This window comes from Sycon ciliatum, chromosome 4, assembly GCF_964019385.1.
Source record: "Sycon ciliatum chromosome 4, ocSycCili1.1, whole genome shotgun sequence".
In the NCBI taxonomy this organism is placed as follows: domain Eukaryota; kingdom Metazoa; phylum Porifera; class Calcarea; order Leucosolenida; family Sycettidae; genus Sycon; species Sycon ciliatum.
In genome coordinates, this window is record NC_088646.1 from 29,668,972 (window position 1) to 29,684,197 (window position 15,226).

Genomic DNA, 15,226 nt, shown 5'->3' on the forward strand with positions numbered 1-15,226 from the left:
CAAAGCAGCACACCACCCAATTTGTTCCGTTGGGACTGTAGCTTTTGCTCGTTTTCGTTGCGCTTGCCTTCCCCTCTTTGGTCTATTCCATAACCTTGAACCTTCCAAGTTGGAAGGCTGTCGGTTAGCGCTACGGAGATGTGTTGAAGCTAGGTGTCAGGACGTCGAATGTTTCAGTACTCTGTCAGTTTTGTGCCTAGTTATTGCACTTTCTGACTGTATATAGTATCATGTTACAGTGATGGAGAGTTACTCTAAACTCGTATCCATATGTCCTTTTCTCTTCCACATTTATTTATGGCTCAACATCCGAGTTTCAAATTATTATTATTATTATTATTATTATTATTATTATTATTATTATTATTGTGGAAGAGAAAAGGACATATGGATACGAGTTAAGAGTAACTCTCCATCACTGTAACATGATACTATATACAGTCAGAAAGTGCAATAACTAGGCACAAAACTGACAGAGTACTGAAACATTCGACGTCCTGACACCTAGCTTTAACACATCTCCGTAGCGCTAACCGACAGCCTTCCAACTTGGAAGGTTCAAGGTTATGGAAAAGACCAAAGAGGGGAAGGCAAGCGCAACGAAAACGAGCAAAAGCCACAGTCCCAACGGAACAAGGAATGTCGATTGTTACTGGACGATGACGAGACCAGTACGATATTTGACAAAGCGGTCTAACTACAATTCGAAGCAGCAAAGCTAGGTGTCAGGACGTCGAATGTTTCAGTACTCTGTCAGTTTTGTGCCTAGTTATTGCACTTTCTGACTGTATATAGTATCATGTTACAGTGATGGAGAGTTACTCTTAACTCGTATCCATATGTCCTTTTCTCTTCCACATTTATTTATGGCTCAACATCCGAGTTTCAAATTGCACACCTGATGAGCCGTCACGAACCATACGGCGAAACGTACGTCGTGTGAAACCACTTGTTTTGTAGTCAACTAGTCCATCACAATGTCATGCATGAGGAGTACTGTAGGAGTTTGGCTTTCGGCTTGTACAATTCGTTTTCGCAAAGCTTCCCTTTCTTTACTTATCTTTGATATTTATGACCCACCCAAGTTGGGTGGTGTGCTGCTTTGCTGCTTCGAATTGTAGTTAGACCGCTTTGTCAAATATCGTACTGGTCTCGTCATCGTCCAGTAACAATCGACATTATTTGTTCCGTTGGGACTGTGGCTTTTGCTCGTTTTCGTTGCGCTTGCCTTCCCCTCTTTGGTCTTTTCCATAACCTTGAACCTTCCAAGTTGGAAGGCTGTCGGTTAGCGCTACGGAGATGTGTTAAAGCTAGGTGTCAGGACGTCGAATGTTTCAGTACTCTGTCAGTTTTGTGCCTAGTTATTGCACTTTCTGACTGTATATAGTATCATGTTACAGTGATGGAGAGTTACTCTTAACTCGTATCCATATGTCCTTTTCTCTTCCACATTGATTTATGGCTCAACATCCGAGTTTCAAATTATTATTATTATTATTATTATTATGTAAATAGGCGTCGAGGCGACAATAGTTTTAGAATTGCAATCAACAGAACGAGCTGAACCGACATTTCACAAAGGCTTTTATTGTATTCAAAAAACGAGTGCATACGAAGGCAGTGTAGAACATGGAAGAAAGAAAAAATGTGATATGGAGAAAATGATGAACAAAAAATCGTACTTCGAACTAGTTTTCGCACAACACTCCTCAGGAAGCTACGTTGTACTAATGAAAAACAATCCGGAAAGATACTAATAAAGAGAAATGGAGTGAGAAGAAACAACACCTATGAAAATGATAATCCTAGCACTAAGGTAATAACAGGAAAAACTGCGAAAGCACTTAACGAACTTGTAAAGACTACTAGTATACTGTGACACAAGATATGACACCATGGCCAACCAGGGCCAAACAGACAGGACAAGCTGCTACTAGAACAATTTCAAACGAATAATGCTGTCCTTCTGGACACACAGATTAGGCTTATGAATACGTTGACAAACAGCTTCTAACACACTCAACTGCAACTTATAACCATGACGAGCACGGCACAAAACAGAAAAAGAAGAATCAGAATACACCTTGCAGCAATCAGGACGAGATACAAGATGCTCATACACTGATGACTTCCTACTAGAAAACACACGCTCGCACCCACTCTTACTCACACATGTGTGTCCAGAAGGACAGCATTATTTATTGCCGAGTCGAAGGTTCGATGGACTTCTCGTGTGCTCTGGATGGCAGTCGTGAGTCAGTCAAGTGTCAAGTAAAGTCGGCGGAATAGCGCGAGCTCCGGTGTGGAGAGCAAACCTTTCTTACAAATCATCGCCGAAGTCGCAACCACTACTTCGTACTGTTGTGCCCAGCGCGGGCTTGCGACTAGTTGGTTTGGAGGTGACAGCGTTGCGAATGACCGAGGGTCCTCGACGTCTGTCTCACCGTCCAGGAGCGACACTGACTCACGCTGCTATCTGGTGTTCACGAAGTGTTTATCGCGCTGGAAGCGGAGCGTCTCTGTAAGTTTGTATCCCTGGTGATGTTTGTGCCTGGAGAGCACTATATAAGTGGTGCTCTTCAGGCACAATCTTCCTCAGCCTACTCAAGCTCAACTGATGAGGGGTGAATTCCCCGAAACACTGTGTATTGAGCAGGGAGTGGTGCTTTCTTGCAGGTTTGCCGAGTCGAAGGTTCGATGGACTTCTCGTGTGCTCTGGATGGCAGTCGTGAGTCAGTCAAGTGTCAAGTAAAGTCGGCGGAATAGCGCGAGCTCCGGTGTGGGGAGCAAACCTTTCTTACAAATCATCGCCGAAGTCGCAACCACTACTTCGTATTATTATTATTATTATTATTATTATTGTAAAGCTTTCCTTTTGATCTTGTCTCTTATTGTTGTGACCTTTCCACAATAATTGTGTTGCATTGTCAAAAAAAATTAAAAACCAAAAAAAATGGATGCATAGTTGGTGGAACGAGTGTTCAAAAGCATTTGAACTTCATACTGTTCGTCTTCTTTTTGACATGCTCTCTTTCCATCGTCCTTAGCTTTTTTTGTTGTGAGCTGTTTTGGCTTTCTCCTATACCTCTGGGGGATGCCAAGTGATGGTTTTGAGAGGCTGGTGATGGCTGTGAGCGAGAGTTTGCCGGTCGGCGTCGTCCTCGCTATAGCGATGAAAATCCTAGTTACTGCGCACCTGGCAGATATCACAAATTGTCTAAGCGTCCAGGAGCAAAGGAATCTTGGGTTTTCACTGGAATCTAGTTCCTCCAGCATCGTGTAGCCCAACGTCGGTGAATGGCCGTCCAGAAAGGTTGAACCTGGTCTTCTGGAGCATCTCGCAGTCCTGCGATGCACACCGTGTACGCCTGCCATATATTGTACGAATAAAACTCATGCAGTAGTGGATTCTCCAGTGATGAGTCTCAGCCTGTATGCTGCAAAAGACACAGGAAATGTGACTGGTGTCTGTACACTGAACGCCAACACCCCAGTCTTCTCCTGCAGGATCTGTTTGACATTGACATTATGCAGTGGGTCGATATTGACCTGGTTTGACAGCTATCGTAATAATATCTGCCTGGTTGGATGTAGCAGGTTGGCGTTTGCTCGTCGCCCAGTCCAGAATTTTCTTGTAACTCACGGTGGAGTACGCGCAGGGTTTGTGATCATCCCTGTTCACTTCAATATTATTATACAAACACAACGTTCCCTTTGCCGCTCATCTTATCCCGAGTACTGAATTTCCTGACAATATTGCACCACACTTGTCACAACCTACCGCCACTGCTGACGGTGGCGACTGGTTTGTCAATGGCGGTGACCAGGCTGACTGACTAGCTTCAAGACAGCGGCCTCGTTGTCAACCCAGCCTAAAGGCAGATTTTATCGATCCAGCCTCAGCGCCATGTTAACGATGCCCTAGTGACTGTGTATCATGGATTGCATTGCCATCAGCGGCCATTGCTGTTCACCTTGGTGCAGCCCTGAACAACTGGCTCAGCCCATGGGAGTCTCAAGTGGACAAAGTTGTTGCCAAAGTAGCTCAGAAGATTGGTGCATCGTGGTGTAGGTGAGCACATAACTAGGACTTCCCAGCGCCTATTTGTCCAGGCTGCGATACGACGTGACATGCTGTACTGCACATTCTTTTCAGCACTGCAAGGCCAGCAGCTGGACTGACTGCAGGGGCCACGCACATGCAGGCTGCCTGTTGCCAGTGCAGCATTCTGGAACGTTCTTTCCTTCTGAGATCCGTGGAATAATAACTTTCTTTGCTTCAAAGCAAGTTGCTTACCTTTCTGTTGTGCTCATAGTGTCCATACAACAATAACCTACTGCAATGTTCTTTTTCCTTTCCATTCCCCAACCAATGAATACTACAACATTGCGCGGGAAGTGTTCGCCGACACTGAAGTTCGCGTAACCGCAGACGGTCACCGACATCTTGGAGCTGTCCTGGGCACAGAGCAGTATTGCAATCAGTACGTCGCTCGAAAGGCAGAGCAATGGTGCAAAGAAGTCAAGCGCCTCGCAACCTATGCACTTAGCCAACCGCAAGCCGCCTACACTGCATTTAGCCAAGGCCTCAAGCACAAATGGTCATTTATGGTTCGTACTGTACCAGGAGCAGCAGATCTGCTACAGCCACTTGAGGATGTGATCCGCAATGATTTCATTCCGGCATTGACAGGGCGTCACCCACCGAATTCGGTGATCCGCGCTGTGCTTGACCTTCCGTGTCGTCTCGGTGGTCTCGGTATTGTTGACCCCAGTCAGCTGAACGATGAACATCAGCGCTCTCTGTCCATCACCCATCCACTCATTGACAACATCATCCAACAGCAGTCATCCATGGAAGGCATATCAGGGCAGATGCGGGTACTGAAGGCAACAGCTAGGACAGCCGCTGGAAAGAAGGAGAAGGACCATGTCGTCACCCTGATGGCCCAACTCGAGCCAGACCTGCAACGCACCCTACAGCTTGCCTCGGAGAAAGGCGCCTCAAGTTGGCTGACATGTCGGCCATTGCGAAGGCATGGCTTCACCCTGCACAAGGGCGCCTTCCGCGATGCCATATGCCTCAGGTATGGATGGGATCCTGATCGCTTACCTGCAACATGCGCGTGTGGAAAGCCATTCTCGACCACCCATGCCATGTAATGTGCCATCGGTGGCTATCCCTCGTTACGGCACAACGAGGTCCGAGACCTAACAGCAGCACTGCTACGCGACGTCGCACATGATGTTCATGTTGAGCCGCACCTCCAGCCTGTGACCGGTGAGCGCTTTCCGCTGCGGTCCACCATCACGGCAGAACAAGCTTGGCTGGATGTAGTTGTCAGCGGTCTACACGGTGGACGGTTTGAGAGGACCTTTCTAGATGTCCGGGTTTTCAACCCATTTGCCCCCTCAAATCGGAAACCAACGATCGCTGGCAGCTACAGAAAGCATGAAGAGGAGAAGCGGAGGAGCTATGAGAGTCGCATTCTCAACGTTGAGCACGCTTCCTTCATCCCCGTGGTGTTCAGTACGACTGGTGGCCAAGGGAAGGCAGCCTCCACTCTCTTTGGCCGCATTGCAGGCATCAAGTCTGAGAAGAATGGTGAGCCTTTCTCTGTGGCAATGGCTTTGATCAGAGCCCAGCTGTCCTTTGCTCTCGTGAAGGCGGCCGTGGCATGCCTTCGTGGGCATCGCCACAAGTCGAGCAGGTATGACCCTCATGCATATTCTGCCACACTTGCTGTCTCCGAGTGTCATCTGTAGACAACCTGTCTGTTTCCCCCAGTTTTTCCCCTTTTCTCTGTATCATTTTGTATGTTAAAATTTCCGCGGATTCCAGTTTTTCTCCTTTCATTATAATTTAAGCGCAGTTTAGCGCGTATTGGCTTATGATTTCTTTTTCTTCTGTTTGTATTTAGCGCTTGACCGGTTATTATTTTCCTTCTCTTTATTTTGCGCTACATATTATTATTTTTCTGGTAATAAAATCTTTCGACTTTGCAAAAAAAAAAAAACTGTCAGGCCATCCAGAATTAATTCGTTGTTTCGGGTCACCCGACCGACCGTCTTTTTTCACCCGACCGCAAAATGTTTTTTTTTATTGTGCATGCAAATGTACAGACTACACTATGTACACACGTGACCCTAATAATAGCAGTCCAGATATCGACCTCAGAAGCAGCCATGGCTAGCCAAATGACAGGATGCAGCGCTTGGTGACGACGTTGTCTTCTATCTCCGATCCGCAATCGGTCCTGAAACAGGATCAGCTCCGCCACCTTGTCGCTATTTACAGAAGTTTTCAAGATGAGAGCTGCTCGTCAGACTCGTTTGCCAGCGAGGCCAAGATCTGGTCCTGGAGGGGACCTGGATCTGATGGGACAATGACTGCGCTGGATTGTCTACACTACAGTCAGATTTGATCGACTGGCTAGATGGACAAAAGTTATTCGATGTCTACATGTATGCACATGGACGTAAACCAAAATAAAAAAAAAAATAAAATAATAAATAAACCCGACCGACCGACCCTGGTACGGATGAGTGAAGTGACCCGAAACAACGAATTAATTCTAGATGGCCTCATGTAGAAAGAAAAAAATGAATACTACAATGTCGATTCTCTTTCTGCATACTTTAGTGTGTGCCCGCGCGCGCACATGGGTTTGCTTGTGTATACCTCACTCGCGCCTCGAAGTTCTGTTCCCCATGACTGAAACGCTGCCTGTCCTTTCAGGACCTGCCATCATCTGCGGATGGGCATAATTGTATTGTGTGTGTGTGTTTCATTCAGAATCAGATCCGCTATCGTTGCTATAAGAGAAAATCTGTGGGTTTACATCCAGTGCATTTGCAGATTTGCGTGCTTTTCTCGCCAAGGGCGCATACATGGGACATTGTGTGTGTGTGTGTGTGTGTGTGTGTGTGTGTGTGTGTGTGCGTGTGTGTATGGGGATACTCTGTCCCCGTGGAAAATTGCGATTCCGCGGCCGCGTTTTTTGCGATTTTTTAAAGACCGCGTTTTCCGCGATTTTCCCGCGTTTTTTGATTTTTTTTGTTGCACTTCACGTACACACAGTGCACTGTTCGGTCAGCAACGTCTCATGGTGGCGGCTTTTTACTCAAATATGACGAGTGCTTACACCAGAGACTTGTAACTGATTGATTTCACTACATACTCACTGAAAATTGCCGCACATCAATATTATTCACCGCATATTTACCGCAAATTCACGGCAAATTATGCCATATTATGCCGCGTTTCCCCCCGCGTTTTTTGCGATTTTTTCCGCAATTTTCCCCAGGCACAGGATATTGTCCGTATCGGCTTTTGTTACTAACGTTCAAGCCTGTGCTTGCATGTGTGAACATGAAATTGTTTGGTTCTGTGCTTGCTGTGTTGTATATTATTGTATGTATGTGTGCATTTCCACGAACCGTGTAGATGAGCGTGGACAGTGCATTCATCCCTCATCAACAACTTCCCCTTTCAGACTTGCGCTTACGAGAGTTTTTTCTGCTTGCCTCCCATTTTTGTTTGTTTCTCTCTGATACTGTATTGATGCCGGTACCTGTACCTCGATGTGTTCCTCTATCTGTAGTGACAAGTCGCCTTTATCCTTCGGTCAAGTTAACGTTCATTTCAACTTCTTTTCCGTTCCTTTCTTCTTCATACACATTTTAAACATTTTCATCATATTGTGAGAGCCGTGGGCCAATAGCCCCGGTGAGAAGGCAGTCTTGCCTGTTCATATGGTGAAGTAAAATAAAGAAACAACAACAACAACAACGTTTATTGTGCTCTATTTATCGTACGGATCAAAACGAGAGAGCTTGGAAGCTCAGGGCCCTACGCTATGCTTTTTTGCCTTGATGACCTAGACAAAAAAAGCATAGGGATGTTAAAAATAATAGCAATGAAAAGTATGAATGCCGCAGACATCACCACGCAACATGACAATTTGTTCAAGGTTTGGTTTTGTGTGTTTCCAAAATCGATTTTCACGTTGCGATCATCAGTGGAAATACGCAACTAAAGAGATCAAGGGAAAAACAAAGGTTAAAAATCCAAAGAAGTGTGACACATGACGGGTAACTTGTGGTAAGTATTACAAAAAGTGAGAACTAAAATAAAGAGTAAGTGTGACAAACGGGCATGAACAGTGCAGAAACAACTCATGAACACGGGGTGCAAACTCACGAAAATAACCTAAGTGCTAAAACATGTTCTTTTTGCTTACACAAATCGGGCTTATGCGTACGAATACAAACAGCTTCAAGGACCTTCAACTGCTGGACATAACGGGCACGACACAGTACAGAGAAGTGGGAATCATCATACACACTCAAACAATCGGGACGAGATAACAAATGCAAATACACAGCTGACTTCTTACGAATTTCACCCTCATCAGCTCCATCACCTTCCCTGCCACCTGACTCCTCCTCGTCCGTTTTATCACCATCACCACCAGCCGTCTCACCGTCATCCGCCTCGTCTTCATCCGCCGCCTCGTCATCACCCGCCTCGTCGTCATCTGTATCCTCGCCGTCATCCGCCTCGTCGTCATCTGTATTCTCGTCATCCGCCGCATCATCACCCAACTCATATTCACCACCAGTCAGTCGTCTGATACCATCCATGTTCTCCTTCCTACGTCTGTCCCGTGCCTCTGTCCTTACCTCATCTACGTCCCGAGATTGTGTTCCGTTTTGCCCCCGGCTTCCGGTCTCCTTCGATGCTCCGCGTGGGCCTTGGCCATTCCTAGCATATATTTCGGTTGAATAATTGGCGGTCGACCTCCGTGGTCTCTGGACCCACGGATCAATCGCCGGAGGGTGCTGCGGTGTCCGCACAGCCGGATACTGTGTCAAAGAAATGGGCTCAATTTCTGTGATTGGCGGTACTGTTGTTGTTGCCAACTCCTCCCCAACCCCAGCCACCAACGGCACTGGTGGTGGCTCCGGCGGCGGCAAGGGCAACGGTGGAGAAGGCACATTCGGTTGGCTTAGTGATCCACCACTCTTCCTCTGCACCGTGTGTTCGACTTGCTCTGGTTGTGTCGGTGGTAGAGGGAGCGGGTTCTTGCGTGGTCTTCCCCGCTTCGGGCGCTTCGCTTTTGCTGCGTCCTGCAGCATGTGAAGTGGTACATGCTGCTTGATACGTGCGCTCAGGTGTTGAAGGGTCCTACCAACGTACTTCTCTGTACTGTGTCGTGCCCGTTATGTCCAGCAGTTGAAGGTCCTTGAAGCTGTTTGTATTCGTACGCATAAGCCCGATTTGTGTAAGCAAAAAGAACATGTTTTAGCACTTAGGTTATTTTCGTGAGTTTGCACCCCGTGTTCATGAGTTGTTTCTGCACTGTTCATGCCCGTTTGTCACACTTACTCTTTATTTTAGTTCTCACTTTTTGTAATACTTACCACAAGTTACCCGTCATGTGTCACACTTCTTTGGATTTTTAACCTTTGTTTTTCCCTTGATCTCTTTAGTTGCGTATTTCCACTGATGATCGCAACGTGAAAATCGATTTTGGAAACACACAAAACCAAACCTTGAACAAATTGTCATGTTGCGTGGTGATGTCTGCGGCATTCATACTTTTCATTGCTATTATTAAACTTTTATCTCCACGTAGATTATTTGATGTTAAAAATCCTTATATTAAAGTTTCAACTTTTTGTTTTTAGACATAACCTTGGATTCGAACCCGCACTATCGCCCTGCATGCATCCCCCGATACACTTCGCATACATACTGATTCTTCCAAGTTGCTTCACGTTATGATCTTGTATTGGAAAGCCCTATTTGAATATGCATTGTGGCCAGCCGTCCTTGATTGTACGGTACGGTACGGGATAGGTACGGGACAGGTACGATCGAGGGTACGGTCGAGGGTAATACAACACCGTCTACCGCCTTGATGACGGCAAAAAAAGAAAAGGGATGTTATAAATTTTTCAATTCTCCTATTCTTTTTCAAGCATTACCTGGGATTCGAACCCGCACTATCGCCCTACATGCATTCCCCCATACACTTCGCATTCATAGTCATTCTTCCAAGTTGCTTCACGTTATGATCTTGCGTTTGAAAGCCCTATTTGAATATCACGGCCAGCTGTATGTGGCCAGCTGTGTTTGATGGTACGGTACGGTACGGGACAGATACGGGATAGCGCCAGGCGTGACACAAACACACAAACACCAAATTAAAGCTGTGTGGTCCCGTAGCTATGCAGAAGACGTTACTGCATAGCTACGGGAATAAACAATAATGATACAAGTCATGCTAGAGTAACGACATGTGCGTGTAGAAGGGTTGATGCGATGGGACGTTATAATTTTGTGGAACAGAACACACATTGGGCAGATTGATTGGGCATCATTGATTGTGCTCAGTGCAAACAGTGAACATCATAATTATCTCCAGTGACAGACTGTAGTGGCTAGCCTCTAATAGGTAGCTGGCACTAGTCGCTACTGCTTGTTTGACATGTGCCGCCAGAACCCCTGTTGTGTCATGCTATAGATGCACATGCCCTATTCTGGGGCATACTGAGGTACTTTGATTTTGTTGACTGCATGTAGACAGCATCCACTAGTAGTACTCATAGACATTGGCTCTTTGTAGGTCAACTACCATCGCATGGATCGATCGGTGACTATGCACTTGGAGGTTGGAATAGCCCGCGCTGATAAGATCTTGCCATGGCCCAGGGAGTAAACTCGCTTACTCAACTATTATGGTTTTTGCCATTAAGCATGAGTGGCGCAATTCGTCCATACTATGTTGCGAGCTCACAGTTGTTTGGGCAGGTTTTGAGCTGCACTACGAAACAAAGCGAAATAAGCGCGCCTGTAGAGCAAGGAAGCGGCGAGACGGCACTTCCAGGACGAGACCGGCAATAGAGATGTGCTCACAGCATGAGCAACCTCTCAAACCCTGCCCGTACTCCACAGTTACAAGAAGATATCGGACTGGACGACGGGCCAATGCAAACCTGCTACATCCACCCAGGCAGATAGCTGCCAAACCAGGCCAATGTCGACCCACTGCATATCGGTATGTCAATGCCAAACAGATCCTGCAGGAGAAGACTGGGATATTGGCGTCCAGTGTACAGACACTAGTCACATTTCCTGTGTCTTCTGCAGCGTACAGGATATACTCATCACTGTAGAGTCCACTACTTCGTGATTTTTATTTGTAGAATACATGACACAGGCGTATTCAGTGTGCATCGCAGGACTGCGAGGTGCTGCAGAAGACCAGGTTCGACCTTTCTGGACGGCCATTCACCGACGTTGGGCTACACGATGCTGGAGGAACTAGATTCCAGTGAAAACCCAAGATTCCTTTGCTCCTGGACGCTCCGACATGTTGTGATATCTGCCAGGTGCGCAGTAACTTGTATTTTCATCGCGAGGACGACGCCGACCGGCAAACACTCGCTCACAGCCATCACCAGCCTATCAAAACCATCACTTGGCGTCCCCAAGAGGTATAGGAGAAAGCCAAAACAGCTCACAACAAACAAAAGCTAAAGACGATGGAAAGAGAGCATGTCAAAAAGAAGACGAACAGTATGAAGTTCAAAATTAATGGTTTTGAACACTCGTACCACTTAGTCTTTCAATAAATCGTGGCGCCATTTTGTTTTAACACGCATACGGTCCATTGAGAAACTAGTTACTGTACTTGGCTTTCGTCTTTCACACCCGTACCCACCAGTGACCTGTTGTTGTGTTTTGAAAGCAATGGATGCGAAGGCCAAGGACCGCGCCGCAAAAGGCAAGGATCTGCTGCCTTCGCTGGTGAAAGCTAAAAAGAAGTTGTTGGAACAGGCTGAAGAGTCGGGAGTTCAGCTGAGCGGCGGCCTCGCTTCTGATGATCACATTTCGCTCGAACAGATATTCGTGAATTTGGCGTTTGTGGCTGAAAAGGATTTGAAAAGAGACTTTGATGAAGCGTTCTCGACGTATGCTGAGAGACGTCAACACGCAGTGGAATTTAGCAAAGCCGATCGAATTGAATTGAAGAACCTGTTTCGTGCTGCAGGTTCGAGTGTGGACGACGTTTCCCATTCAAAGGAAAATCTGCACCAGCAGCTACAGCGACCGAGCGACCGAATCTCTGTGGCAAGGTGTTCCGGAATGTACTGGCGTACGGATCTGCTGGTAGTGGCAAGACCACAGTGTTTCTGCTCATTGTTCTATACCTGTGGAGCAGAGGCGAACTATGGCAGGAGGAATTCGATCTGGTCGTAGGACTGGAGCTTCGTAAAAAAGAGGTGAGAGCTGCCACTAGTCTTGCTGAGCTGTTGACGGTGAAACTGGCGAGCCAGGGCCTGTCGCAGACTGAGATATTGGAGCTTGCAAACTACTTCGAAGATTCTCCAAGCCGTCTATGTGTCATCATGGACGGCTTGGATGAATGTGATTTCGCCAGCTGCAGTATGTTCATGAGTGACTTGCTGAAACGTGAGGGCATGGTGAAGACACACGTGATCGTCACAAGCCGTCCATGCCAGGATGCATATCATCTATCGCAGTGTGGCAAATATCAGCAGAAAATCCAAGTACTGGGTTTCTCACCGGAGAACGTGAGGGACTACGCAGAGAAGGTTCTCGGTAAACAAGGCGCTGAAATTCTGCTGGCAGAGCTGCAGAGCAAGCCGGATATGTCATGTCTTATGGCAACTCCCATGTTTGAAGCCCTAACATGTGAGCTTTTCAAGAGCAACAAATACAAAATGTGGAAGTGCAGCACCTCCCTGTACCAATCGTTACTGCGTCGAGTCGTAGAGCGTGCTGGTGGTGCAGTTTGCGAGTTGATTTCTCTTGCACCCAGCAAAGTGGTCCAGTCGCTACAGGAACTGGGGCGTTTTGCATTTCGCATGCTGCTGGTGAAAAGGATGGTGTTCAACACGTCCGACATCATCAACTCCCACTTGAGCAAGGATGCAATGAGCTTGGGTCTTCTGCAAACATGCCAGGGCACAGTGTCTACGGACGCTCGGCAATACCGCTTCTGCCATCTGTCACTGCAGGAGTTCCTAGCGGCATGGTTTCAGGCAGAATGCGTGGTGCAAGAAGGACATCACGCCATTGCACTGGTACGGCGACTGGGCGCATACGATGGCCATATGGCAATGTTCTGGAAGTTTCTCATTGCTCTATGCCCGGAAGACGTGTCGCTGACCATCATGGAGGAACTATGGCGTGCGCAGTGTGCGGATCCCATACCACTGGATCCTAGCGGTGAGGCCAACGAATCCACCAAACCAGCTAACAGATGCGGCAGCGACGGGCAAGAGGAGCGGGCTTCCAACACGACCACGGAGGCTACCAAACATGCTGCTACTGCCGCTAGCCGTGCTGCCACCGCCGCTAAGCTAGCCGAAGACATGCGCAACGACTCAAGTGTCCTGACCGGTGAGATGGAGATGTCAAAGGTCCACAAACGACTTTGCGAGATACTGAATGGTGAGCAAATGACAGCCCTCGCCGACATTCTCCTCATTCCTCGGCATGACCGTGGCAAGGGCCATGGTAAGCAACTTGTGCGCCGTTCCATGCTAATCAGCCGGGAGCCCTCAGATGCGCTATTCCTGGAGACTCTCCTGATGGTGTGGATGGAGAACGACAGTGTTGCAAATGGCACTGTGCTGTTGGAAGCGCTATCCCATGTGGACGCCAAGCTGGCGCGGCTGTGCGAGAGTCTTCTTCATCCCGCTGCTATGCTGCTGAGTCATGAATCCCTGCAAGCTGCTTCTTCTCGCATTGTAAGTCTAGCTGATGCTGCCCCTTCTTTTAGGGATACCCCCATACGGAGGTTGTTTGTTCATCTTGTGGTGGCATATCATGAGCATCATGATGTGTCTTGCAACTGGACACAGCCTTTCTTTCGTGCTATGCTTGCATCAAAGCTCATTCTCAATGGCATTTCTCTTTCTTCTCATGAATGTGTTGCTCTCAGTTCTTTACTGTGTGGCTATAGTACATGTAGTGATTTGGAGAAAGTCGACCTCTGCGGTTGTCGCATTGGCGATGAGTCATTTCACAGCTTATCAACAGGCTTACAGAGGTGTAGCAGTCTACGTTCACTACATCTATACGGGAATGCTATTCTTGATGGTCTAGCATTGTCATCCGTGATTTCAGCCATGTCCGCTAGTCTTGTGTCTGTGGGTGTTGGTGGTAACCCTGTTGGTGTGAGTGGTTTTGTGTCCGTGTGCCGTGCACTCAGTCAGTGTAAGAATGTACACAATGTCAATGTCAGCGACATGTATAGTGATGGTGCTGCGCCGTTGTCTGTACTCTGTGATATGTTGGAGCAATGTACACAGCTGGAAGTGTTGTGGTTGTATGAGAATCTGTTTGTGGGCAGTGCGGATGACGAGTTGAGATTCATTGAAGCGGTGAAGGTGTGTACACAGTTACGTGAACTGTGCTTGGACAACTGTGGCTTGAGTGAGAATGTTTGTTCTCAACTTGTCACTGTGTTCACAGAGAGGGGTGCATTTTTGAATGGTTTGTGAGTATGCAGACTGGTTGTGTGAGTGTAATATTGTGACAATGTATGTTGTGTTGTAGCGTTATCACACAGTGATGTAAACTCAGTAAATTGTGTTGTACATTCTTGAGAGAATGTAAAGTTTTGTATTGTTTTGTTTCCCTGTATACCCCCTACCCCTAAACCCTGACCATCGATAGGTTTTTTTGCCTGCTTTTCTTCTTGTACATATTATGTTTTTGCTTGCTGCTTGCCTGCTTACTACTCTAATGTTGAGGACTGTTGTGAATAGATTTCTAATGCTTTCATGCCTATAATCATATCTGCTGCTACTGCTATGCTATGTTGTTTTTTCATCATTGATTTATGAACTGCTAGTAATTTCTATGTGTGTTCACAATGTTATAATTATATGTAATTGTGTTTATTTTTTGTCATGACTGGATAAGAAGACGTTGCTTTGATGGTTATGTGTGTGTACGTGTGTGCACTTGTGTGCACCTGTGCGTGTACGTACACCAGCGCCGTCACTTTATGTGTATGTGCGTGTGTGACTGCGCGTGTGCGCCCGGGCGTTCGTGCACTCGTTTGGTTGTGTGCACCTGTGTGTGTTTAAGCGCACGTTCAAGCCCACACATTGTTAGCGTGTGTGTGTATGTGTCGATGCTCGAGCTCCTAGACTTTCTTCGTGTTTGTGTGCGCCGTGG